We start from the raw sequence: 8,519 nt of genomic DNA on the forward strand, positions 1-8,519 counted from the left end.
CTCCACAATCAAGGATGAGAGAAACATAATTTCAAACCATTCACATGGTTTGACAAATACAAAATCTTGAATCTGATTGTCATGTGATTACCACAATTACCATATACCACACATACACTCCTTCAGATGCTTTTCCATCCTCATACCGTACTGTGCTGTTCAGTAGAGGTCCTCGCCTGACGGGTTGTCCCCCAAAAGTATGTTAATAGTTTTCAATTACACCAATCCGATACAACAATCAGTGCAGTGTCTGCAGTGATGCATCGGCCAGTAGTGGTGAACATTTAATTGGTGGTCGATTTACGTTTGTTCTTTCTAATTTGGCCATGAAGTATGGGTCATGACTGAAAGGACGAAACCCAGAGACAATTGGCTTCTTATGCAATGTGGCTACAGGCATGCTTAGGGTGAGGAGCTTGGTTGAAGCAAAGTCCACTGTTCCTCCATGTCACTTTTGTGCTTTTGTGGCCCAGCTACGGATACGGAGAAGATGGATGGATCACCAGAACTCTGGGAGAACAAAGGAAGAAATTAATATTGTTATTTTATTACATGATGTTCCCGAAGCTACACCAAATGAACACATTTTTTCCCAACACCAAACACTTCATAACTGTTACTTAGTCTATTATTTCTAAGAACAGAAGACATTGTGATTTGAACAACTCCAATGATGCTGTACAGGCTAATGGGACACGCCGAGGTAGCATGCAGCTAAATTGAGAGAGGGGTTATGCCAGTTCATCCATTTCTTTAAGTAAAGTGTTCAACTGGATGTCTTGTGTAATGATTATGTCTACACTCCTAGGGGGAACAGTAGCTTGGATGATAACAAGGAAGAAAGCACTTGCATCACTTGTGGAGGTGGCGCCCGCTGTGTCCAAGGCTCTTATTTCTGTTTGAACAAGAAGAAGGGCAGAGAAAGTGTAAGTTTGACTTTTAACACTGCCATTTTTTTCTTTCATTAAATGCCTGGCTTTTAGCTCTCACCTGGAAATCTCCAATTGACGCGAACAAACCCAGCGCCTTTCATTTTCAAACCAAAAACCACTTTTGGCTCGTTATTTCTGGGCAAAGCGGACCATCGCCATCAATTATGGAACACTGCAGAGATGATGAAGGGTTAGTGTAATCTATGCTTCTGTTCGCCTTCCTAAATGGCTGCTTCACACTGGAGTTGAAAGGCCTGGGCACATGTAAAGGCATTAAAATACGCCCGAAGTGAAAACGAGAACAGTATACAGATAGATCTCAGTTTATTCATTCGCAAGAGACCCATACAATGTATTGGATAATGGATTTTAGCTGTAAGCAATACACAAACGTTAATACAATCCCAAGGTACTCTGAATGACTAAAATGAGAAAACCTTTATTGATAGACATTGTTATGAAACCACACTAACATGTTTGTGCCCATTACTGCCTGTTACATAGGATTAGGGTTAGGGGTTAGGATCATGACTAGGGTTAAAAACGGCAAATGTGATGTAAGTTGTGTTTCACTCACTCAGATATTACACATATTTTTTAGAAACTAGACGGTCTTGGCTTTCAAATAAGGCAAATACACTTTGAGATTTGATATTGCTAGCCCTAGCTCTAACCCTAAACCTAACCCTAAGATGGCAGATAGCAGGTTAGAAGTGCAATTTTTAGTGCCTTGAAGATTTTTTTCCAAGTTCTGTCCCTATTCTATCCCTTTCCATCTGGTTGACAATACCTTTATCTGCTTGAAGGGAAGAGGGAAAAAAGGGGAATAATTTTTACGTTGTGGTTTTCACAATTCACCCAAAGTGAATTTGACAATTTTGTGAGCACCAACAACCATTCACTGCCACACCTTTTTTCCCAGGCTAACTGGCATTCCCTCATGGTCACCCATCCAGTTACTAACCAGGCCCATCCCTCGATGTGATGAGGACCAGCGTTTCTTAGGTGGTATGGCCTTGCAGGGCCATAGCCAGGAATTTAGTATTGAGGTCCATATTTTTCTTTAGTGGGGAGTGTGGACGTCCTCCCCCAGAGCATTTTGAATTGACCAGATGTAAATGAGTGTATTCTGGTGCATTTTAGATGACCATATTCCATTTTAATCAGTCTTAGTAGACAATGGTAAAAATTGGAACACAAAATCTGCAAGAAAGCATGGGATGACGTATAAGGTTTTTGTATCTTTGGCAAGAAAAAAAAAATGGAATTATAATGTATTTTACATTGTGTTCCAGGCCCAATTCTGACCGTTGATAAGTTTTCGACATTTGCTAGATCTGGCTTAGTGCAACGGAATGAGAGAATGATACGGTCAGTGTCACATAATGCAAGCGATGTGTTCTATTACAGATAAGGTATAGATTAGATATTATGCAAAACCACTGGATTTCCTATCGCGAATTTGGATAAATGTAGATTCTCTTGACAAGCATGGCAAAGAGAGAGCACTTTATACCTTATACAAGTTAAAATCATAAAATGTTAAATGTTTGAAACAGAATCAAAGTAATTTGTGAGAGCAAACTGAACTTTTCCTACCAGATATCCTCCCTTTGATATGCTCTTGCTTTAGGTAGTGTAATTGGGAGCGAGGAAATGTGGACATTCGGCCCAGAAATGAAAAGGATATTAACGTAGCGCTGCATGTTAAAAAGGTGCGGGCAGGTATATTCCAGCCCCAGTGCCGTGGAGAGCCCAATTACACTCCACTCCAGTGTGAAAGCCAACTCCATGGTGTAAAACTCTAAAACCATTGTCTTTAGGCCCTTTTATCTTCACTCACAGATGAACAGCTTGTGAGGGGAACAGTGCCAGCCCTGCTCAAATGCACAGATTAATTTCATATTCCTATTGAGGATTCAGTCTCTCTCAGAATTATGCGGGCGACCTTGACAAGAGGCTGGTGTTTAGAGTCCTCCACTTGAATGGACCCGTAATCGTTAGGCGGCAGACGCTCAACAGGGCTTTGAATCAGACTGGAGGAGTTCACGTAGGAACCGCAGTGAACAAGGTTAGCGTTATCAAGAAGGACAACTTTTGTAATGTCTATACTGTTAAGTTTAGTGTGCAGTGAGTGAACATTCTAAACATCACCCACTCCTGTTCTTTCAGCGACATGGTACAACTTCAATCTGTAACTCCTCTTGTTGGAGAGAGCACAATGATTAGCACTCTAGCCTCACAGCAAATTAGTTCTGAGTTTGACTGAAAATCAAATTAAGTTGGATTATAGACCAAGATTACAACAGGAGTTGCCTCACAGGGCTGCACAAAACATGAAAACAGTGAAACAATAAACAAAAGTGATCTTCAAATAAACAGTCAGCAGCAGGTGGAATGGTGCCTTGGGCATCCATGACCTTTGTGTAAAAGAAAAACTAAAAAAAAAACCGATGGGAGGAAAGAGGAACCACATTGAAAGAGAAATCCTCTCCCTTAAACGGACAGACTAGACCCTGGGCTGATGGGAGTCCCTCTGCAGATAGTACTGAAGACTGTGAAGCTAACGTTCAGTCCTTGTTGGAGCTTCAGTTGTCCAGTCCGTGTTGGATGGGAGTCCCTCTGCAGATAAGGCTGAAAGCTATGAAGCTAACGCTCAGTCCTTGTTGGAGCTTCAGTTGTCCGGTCCATGTTGGATGGGAGTCCCTCTACAGATAGGGCTGAAAACTGTGAAGCTAACGTTCAGTCCTTGTTGGAGCTTCAGTTATCAGTTGTCCAGTCTGTGTTGAATGGGAGTCCCTCTGCAGATAGGACTGAAGACTGGCGTACTAACGGTCGGTTGGTCAGATGGATTTCTGATCCGTTGCTTTTCTGAACTACTTATTTCAAGACTAAACCAGCTCTGTTGGTAACAGCCTTTATGTGTGGAGTTTGTTCATTCCCCCCATGTCTGCTTTGATTTTCTCCAGGTTGTCACTTAAGCTCTGTCACTTACAACATGTACAATCGGGTCCCCTCTAAGGCAAGGATTCCCCTGAAAAATAAATTCTAGAATCTCATTAAGATGGGTTGAGTTCCTGGTAAAATAACACATGTAAGACAATAAATAATGTAGAAAAAAGATTATATTTTTTTAATTTCATGTCTTTCCTTGCGACAGCGCATGTGCAGGCATCTGTTGCCCCACAGTTAACTCTCATACATCCGGGCTATTGTACAGTGATAGGAGAAACCAGACCATATGATCCTCTATCCTGTGATAAAGAATGTGGCATTGTAGCTAAGCTTTTCCACTGCAGACCACACTGACCTCCATTTCCACCCATATGTTAAGCATCCCATTCCCTCAGTTTGATGGATAGGAGTGAATTCCATGCATTACTGCTGTTTTGTAAAATTCAATCTCTCCACAGCTACAGTCCACCACGGTACTCCAATGGAAACAGGTGGGCTCAGGTCAAGTGCTGAAGTGTTGACCTTCACAGAGTAATGATCTGGAGACATTAGAGATAATCACCATTATATTTAACCCAACATTCACTGCAAAAAGGTTATACCTGCATTTATTCATAACCGATCACTTCTATTATTCATTTACTTCATTTGGAGGTGAACAGGGAACACCGAGAGCCAAACCAGTCACACAGCGGGTCTCCCATATAAAACAGCGAGTATCTTTTTTACAAAATGTATTGAGACATAGTTTCAGTTTTGGCACAGCTTGTCGTAATCGAGGGATGGTTGGTCCTGAAGCCAAAGATTCAATGTTCCTCTTTCCTCCTGTTTCTTAAGCGTTGAGGTCTACGTCATGAGGTCGACCATGACGTACCTCTGCAGTTAGGAACAGCTACTCCCTTTTTACGTCAGGACAATTCGAACCTTCCTAACCCAGCGACAAATGTGTTAAATAAACACCACAGACAATTATCACTGACTCGGAGTATCCACACATGAACCAGTGCCAACACGACATGAAACTACACAGAAAGGTAATACTGTGATGCCATTATTGCATTTACAATTTTATCAGTATACAGGCATAGAACACTCCCCCCCCCCCATTTTCTTTTCCCCAATCCCCCTTGAGATGGGCATCATATCAGTTGAATCATCAAATGATGCACAAAACAGATACACTGAAGGCAATTCCTTAAAGAAAGATCAAAACAGAACAAATAGAAATGAAAATAAAAGAGAGATTAAATAGAAGAAAAATTGTAAAAAAAAAAAAAGGACAATAAAAGAAAGAAAATAATAATAATAAAATATACAACCACGAGTGCTTTGATATATTATTTGAAATACAAAGTTAATTTCCTCCGTCAAAAGACATCTGCGCAAATAGCAAAATATACATAAAGTATATGTACAATATGCAGAAACCTTCACAACAGGATACATACAATTATGTACAATGTACAATGGTGTACAGGCAGAAAAAAAAGAAAGTCAAATGCAGTATCTAATCCGTAGTAGTATTTTCCATTTTTGCTCCATGAATTCGAGCGGCAGAAAGCTCCAACTGAATTATATCTCTATAGGAGACAAGCCACTCCCTTACAATCAGAGGTTGCACTTTCTTCCATCGGTAAACTACCATCTTTTTGGCAGCTGTTAAACCAGCTAATGTTATTCAACGGTTTTTAATTGTCAGATTTAGTTTTGAGGTATCATCTAGCACAGTGGTTCTCAACCTTTTGGAGCCCTGACCCCCATTACAACGTAAAGGGGGTAAAGAGGTTCGTGAACCCCCCGCCGTGAGAAATAGGAACATTAGCCTACATAATTCTTATAAAACAAAGAAAAAAACAAATGGCTGAAATAAAATTCATGAAACCACGAACAAATAATGGCACTCTGGTACAATAGCAAACACATGCTACAATAAAACATTAGATTATTTTCTAATGAAAATATGTATATTTTATCTAAATGATCTGGTGACCCCCAAAATTTGTCTCCCCCAGGTTGAGAACTACTGATCTAGCAGAATAACCCTTGGAGTGCTATGGCCATTCCAGTAATATTTGAGAGTATCTTCGAGACATTCTCCCAGAACTGAAGAACCTCCAGGCATTGCCACACCATATGGAGAAAAGCACCAATGGTATTATCAGGACAAAAATCACAATATTGATTGTCTTTTATTTTCATTAGATGTAGTCTCCGAGGATATAAGTACGCTCAATGGAAATTTTTTTAGTGGATCATTAAGTGATCAGAAATAAACAGTTTCATCCTCAACTCACACAGCTCTGTCACAGAAATAACACACTCTGGTCAAATATTTTACCAATATTAGCGGCACAGCAGTTGGTGCAAATGATCCAAGAGGGCTCAAGTTCTGTTAACTTGAAAATGTAAACAAATGGTCTTTAGCTGCTGAAGGCTTTGCTCTGCCTGATCCCGTCAGATTTCAGGCTCTAAGCAGGAAGGGCCTGGCTGGTATTTGGATGGAAGACCGTTTGTAAACACCGGGAAGCCTGGGTGAATGTGAGTGGGTGAGTGGGTGAGTGGGTGAGTGGGTGAGTGGGTGAGTGACTGAGTGACTGAGTGAGGCCGATTGCAGCTTTGGCTGCAATAGTAGCTTACCACCACTGGGTATGGAGTGAATGATTAATGCACAAAATTGTAAAGCAACTTTGAGCATCTGAAAAAGTGCTGTATAAGACGTTCATAGATTTCCTATATTATAACCGAGAGACTCTAACACTGACATGACCTGCTTTATACTTCCATACACTGAGGATTATGCTCATATTTTCATTGAATGAAATGTCAAGCAGCAAAACTGTGAATCATTTCACACTTGTGCGCAGGTCTCCCTGCAGTGGTTTGTGGGAATGTTCTTAGCTCCTTATGGACTAATAAAGAACATCCTGTGGTCCATATATGCTAAAGAAACTTTTACAGGACGCATCACAGCTCCTTTCCTAACTGCCTCCTCACTGCACTGACACATCTGGATGTTCCTTGTCATGGCTGACAATGACGCACGTCAACAATGAGGAGAAGGAGCTTCCAAGGTTTATTTCCACTTTTTAGATGCAGTCTAATTTTTTCAGATTTTGGGCCCATTAGCTCTTTTGACATATAAACTTTCAACGGGAAACAAATGAATTGCCTAATGTTTAAAACAAGATGTTTAATAATTAGTAGTGATTCAGTGCTTCTCAAGAGATTTTTCCATTATATGGGAAATTGTAAATTCAAGAGCAGTTTTCATGGAATGCATTTTTCTGACCTTGCTGCAACCAAATTATCAATTTAGAAACAACCGACTTGTACTCGACAATAATTTGATGGTTTAATCAGAGGGATTTTTCAATATCCAGCTTTATTGACCTTTTAACCCCTAAAGACTAAGTGCTATTAGAATTTTTACAGATTTTTCCACTAATAACGAGCTTATTCAAAACTAAACAAAATATCAAGACCCTCTGAGCAAATATTTGTAATTAATATTTCAATCAGGAGGGAAGGGGCAGGGAGCTTAATCGTTTACTTTTTACATATCTGTCCTCTATCCTCATTTTGCAAACTAGGGCTGTGTTTGAAAGTCCACTCCAGCTGCTAAGACCCCATTTACTATGTACTTTTGTAGACAATATAGTGCACTCATTCTGTTGGCGCTTCGGACACAGCTTAGAATCAATCTTACAGACTATCACTTTAATATTTGGTCGTATCTCACTAATCTACAACAAAACTTTAAAGTGATTTCCCCCTGTTCACCATATGTCTCGTTTTAAGTAGGCTAGTAGCTAGTAGAAAATCTGTCTCATGCACTTTAAATTCCGCAATACCCACTTCAATCTTTGACCGCATTCACCTGTTGTCCCCACGCCACAGTTGGGCGCACAAAGACAGAGCAGAAGAGGAGCCTTGTTCTCACTGACATTTTTCTGCTGAGCGCTGTAAACAATGGCATCAATATAACGTTTGTGCTGCCTGCCCACCCACAAGCTCCAGATTATCAGACAGGACCAAGACGCCGCTCCCCTCTATAAATCCACTCACTTTGCTCTCCACTTCACTCAGTATTTCAGAGCTCCACAGTTTTTCTGACGCTCTCTAAGGAAAAGCTTCACAGCTGCACATATTTCTTACAATGATTCTCACAATGACAGTCGCTGCCACAGGAAACATCTTTGAATGCTCATGGAAGCGAATCTCCATTCTGTTTACTAATACATCTTTTTTTTTTTTTTTTTACTCTTTATTATATTTAGTCCATGCTTTAACGCCATGAAAGTTTTTTTTGTATGGCAATATTGTTGATGTATATTTGACATTAAACAAAAGACGCATAAACATAGAGAACAATAACTAAACCAAACAAATTTAAACTTGAGCAGAGGCGCGTATGGCCAGGGGAAGCCCAGGCTGCTGGGGCGACAGTGGCTCAGATAGTTGAGCAGAAAATCTTTTAAACGGAAGACCACATGCATTTTCCTTTTAATTTTTGTCATGGCGACGCCGTAAACAAGCAGCAACATCCCTCTCTCTTGGTACAGAGGTGCTTTTTGCCTATTTCTGCGAACTGTATTTGTAATTTTTGTGTTCCACATTGTTTCACTGGATACT

The sequence above is a fragment of the Gobius niger genome, assembly GCF_951799975.1.
Source record: "Gobius niger genome assembly, chromosome: 4".
NCBI lineage: Eukaryota > Metazoa > Chordata > Actinopteri > Gobiiformes > Gobiidae > Gobius > Gobius niger.